Below are 4,375 nucleotides of genomic sequence, written 5' to 3'. Positions count from 1 at the left end.
AACACGCGAATCGAATCAAATCGAGTAATTCAACCAACGGCAAGCCATATTACATCATTATTTATTGATAATTTATTAATAATACATATTTTCTAAAAATTTTATATGTTCAAAATATATAATCGCACGTGCGAACTCGAATTGCATACTTTCGAGTGATCAGTGCGTCTATTAAGGCTATTCTACAATTGCGTAAACGTAGGGTTGTAGGAGTAGCAGTTAGTCAAAAGTCAACTCGTGTTGTCGCGCGGTATCGGCGTGAAGTTGCCGTCAATTTCACTCGCTGCTCGCTGGTGTGAGGTACGAGACGCCAAACGCCATTTCGAGCGACGTCGCGACGCGTTGAAATAGTAGGTAAGTTTAATCGTAATCCATCCCGCGTTTAGGCGCACTTCTGCGTTTAGCAATCACGCAACGTAGATCCGGGATATATCGACGATTCGTCAAACCGTATATCTCGCGAAATTCGCTCGAACGAGATGAGCCATCGCGCGGACAATTGACGACGCGACGTCGCCGGTTTTCAGACGTCGGCGACGTCGCGATTCTCGCGAATATTTAGCTTTGCTCTTAATTCGAGCATTTATTGAGGTTATTTGTATTATTTGCTGAATTTTATTCATATCGTGCATACGGTCATCATTTTGAAATGCGAGCGATATCGCGACGAAAAGTGTGGAAAGTGCAGCTGGGAGCAACAGGTGTAGCTTTGGCGTCAGACGTCGTCGATGCGCGATGTTGACCGCGAGATCTACGAATATTTTCTCCCTTGCCATTCGTCCGTTCTTTTTCGAAGAACTTCTTGAACTGGTGCGTTAAATTAGAGTGAAGTATATTTTGTTTCACTTTAATTTATTGCACTAGTGTGCACCAGTTCAGAAGGTTCTTCGAAAAAGAACAAACGGCATGTTAAGCCCCTTGCACAATGCCAGGCAACAGGCAATAGGAACAGGAAATAACCAAAAAATCGTTAATTACAACCTAAAAAATTCGAATGCTATGATTGGTTGGCAACAGGCAATAGGCACAGAATTTCCAACGTGACGGAAACTCTGTGCCTATTGCCTGTGTCACTGTTTATTCTGCATTTATACATGATTTCTGATTTCTATTCCCTGTTCCTATTGCCTGTTGCCTGGCATTGTGCAAGGGGCTTTAGATTCCACTTGTCTGCTCGCGAGACGTCGCGAAAATTGCAATCGATACCGAGTGGATCGTGTCTACGCGCGGTTGAACCTTGAACATACGGTTGTCCTTCTGCCGTAGCCTTGTAAAGAGCGCATTCGCGTGCGATTCATACCGGAAATGTCAGGTGAAGTGCTGTACGAGTGTCGCGTTTCGCTGATCAGTGAGCGCCAGATTGCAACTAACCTGCTTTTGTTTTTTCCAGTGAGCACCGTTGTCTTCGAGAGTTGTTGCGCGAATGCTGTGCAAGGTGCAAGGGCCACAATTAATGTTTCCGCGATTGAATGAGTGTGATTGCCATGAAGGATTCAGCACGGCGTTGAAAGAACAGCAACGGAGAGGAGGAGGAGGCCGGAGAGGCATCGGGTGCCGGCGGAATAATCTTGGAGTAAGTGTAATGATTATTAATTTATTTATTTTGCTTATTATTGTGTGGCTAAATGAAAGAGCCATTATTTTCTATGTTTTCATTATTAGCTTATCGTTTGACTACAGAGGAAAGAGAGTGAGAACGTGGAGGAAAATTGACCAAGATTGAATTAAACAAACGCTTGATCGATATTGTTTAGAATTTGACTCTTTGTCACTTATTAGAAGTGGCAGATGTTGCCACTTTGAAGGTTTTTAAGCGTGCCCTTCTGTCGCTCCTTCCTATTGACGATGGAAAAAAATCTGTCACTGGATGCGATACATCGCGTCGGTAGTGTGAACGCGCGACAGTTTCGTCAAGTGAACTCCGTGCGACCATATAGTATATTACTCATCCGATATGGATATTCCACAGATTGATTGTGTAGAGAACTTAATTGAAGTGCGCGATAGTAATTAGCAGTGACTTCAATTCTTTTTGCATAATTATTTTTAGCATTTTTAAAATTAAATACCCATTCAAAAAATGAATTAACATATCAGTGCGATAATTATTTCTTAAGATATTAAGTATTCGAGACACTGCTTTTTAATTTGGATATATCTATGTGTTAAGGGTATTCTACAATTGCGTAAACGTGGTCGTAAGTAGTTGTAAGAGTGTTGTACGGCGTGGTTGTAAAGCGGTACTGCGGTTGTAAAGCGTGTTGTGGAAGATGGTTGAACTTCATCTTTCACGACTACGCCAGATGTGAACGTAAGAGCCAACCAATCAGAGTGCATTCGAAATACACACTCCACTCTGATTGGTTGCTTTAATCAAGTTTACAACGTATCGTTACTCTATTGTAGATTGATCCGTTGTACAGCGTCGTCTACAATGGCAGCAGGAGTATACAGTAAGACGTAAGTAGTAATTGACTAATGGGATTTTTACAATTCAAGAATAATCGACTGTGGTTGGTCAATAGCTTACTGCTTACGTCTTACCGCATACTCCTGCTGCCATTGTAGACGACGCTTTACAAGATTCACGACTACTACTACTGCTACTCCTACAACCCTACATTTACGCAATTGTAGAATAGCCTTTACAGATTATTACAACTCCGCTGCTGCGCGTCTTGTGCCGGTGAGTGTTAAATTATTTTTCCTCTTCTCTTGAGACAGATGATTTATATAGAAGTATATTGAATGTGCACCACTGTTCAAAAGTTTGGAAGCGCTACTATTTTAAGAAAAACAATAATGGTGCTAATATTTTTAAAGAAATAGAACATATGAGAAACTTTACTGTCTGTTTTAACTATTCAATACAGTATATTGTTTCTAATCATTTTCCAAGAAAGTCTTTTATTTAAAGAATTTTACTAAGTAAACGCAAAGTGCTATGCCTTGTTCTGTTATGAAGAAAGAATAATGTTATAATATGTTTACTCGGTAAAATTCTTTAAATGAAATACTTTTTTGGAAAATGATTAGAAACAGTAATACTGTGTTGAATAGTTAAAACACATAGTAAAGTTTCTCATATGACATTTTTCTTTAAAAGTATTAGCAGCACTGTTTTGTTTTTTCTTAAAAAAGCTTCCAAATTTTTGAATGGTAGTGTATATACGATGTACGATAAGATGGATCTGTGAAGGTGGCACAACTTCAAAAATTCTTTTCTGCCGATCGTTTTACCAGATTATTTAATTCTATAAGGAAGGCATTCTAATATATATTGTATACGTGCGAACTCTGATTTTTCAAATATTTCTAACCACGAGGCATATAAAAAAATATATATAAATTATAGACTTCACTCACAAAATACAGAACGTCTAAAACGAGCTTTGGTTTCTTGGGAACATAATAATTAGTATCTTATTGGTTGCTTAAGATATATATCAATAAATTTTTATGCTGACTTAATGTAGTAATTATAGTTTTCGATATTTAGAGAAATAGGATCGTGCTTATTATTGAATGGCTAGATACAGAAAGGGATGCTCCTGGAAAAAAAGGCGTCTTATTATTTTCAGTTTTTCATTATTGACTTATTATTTAACTGTGAGAAGAGAGCGAGAATGAATAAGAAAATTGAATAAAATTGAATGAAACAAATGCTCAATCAATATTTTTTAGAATGTAATTATTTGAATTGTTTTTATTTCAGTTATACGGTGTTATTAATCTGCAATTACTACATTGATGTAGCAATATATGCAGAACGATAGTATTGATATTAAAATTGAAACAATAATAATTTAATGAATAATTTAATTTAGAAATTCTTGATGTGTTGAGCAAACATTTCAAAATTTTCTCTTCATTGAACACTTAAAAATGTCTTACTCGGTATAGTGGGGATAATTGCAGTATAATAAAAAATTAAGAAATTCTATTGTGTGAATCCTTGTTTGTGAATTATTGTGTTGTCTTGTAAAAAATTTTTCTGATCTCCATGTTATGCTAGCGATTTTGTTCGACTAATAATTTTATTGTGCGGGGCAAAACTCTTTTGCTCCGGGGCGCGACACTACATTCATGGCAATCGAGAATTGATTGCGAGTGACAATAATTTCGCGGTCTATATTTCGCTATCTTTTTCTCGTTTCTCGAATAGAAAATTTATTGTCCATAATCTAGAGAAAAAATCTCGACTGTGCTGTTAACAATATCGTTACGTTCGGTTTCTCGAAGAATAGGCAGAGATAATTAAATTGTTTATAAATCATGATGAGTCGTGGCTGTTGTAAAAAATAAGAATAATGTATATTTTACTGTAAGTTTCACCTTGGAACGTTAAGGAATATGAAACAATAAGATCGCTGCG

General features: G+C 37.0%; 1 long non-coding RNA gene across 1 annotated transcript; it reads left to right on the top strand.

Annotated features, from left to right (window-relative positions):
* Positions 1-281: 281 nt before the first annotated feature.
* Positions 282-2,813, top strand: LOC139773767 (uncharacterized). The gene is made up of 3 exons (XR_011718422.1): positions 282-1,312; positions 1,391-1,573; positions 1,663-2,813. It is a non-coding gene; the product is annotated as an uncharacterized lncRNA (long non-coding RNA).
* The last annotated feature ends 1,562 nt before the right edge of the window (positions 2,814-4,375 follow it).

Source organism: Temnothorax nylanderi, unplaced genomic scaffold, assembly GCF_030848795.1.
Source record: "Temnothorax nylanderi isolate EJ_2023f unplaced genomic scaffold, tnyl_v1.0 TNYL_tig0068_pilon, whole genome shotgun sequence".
NCBI lineage: Eukaryota > Metazoa > Arthropoda > Insecta > Hymenoptera > Formicidae > Temnothorax > Temnothorax nylanderi.
The sequence above is the reverse complement of the archived record's forward strand: the minus strand, read 5'-3'. Positions and strand labels throughout refer to the sequence as shown.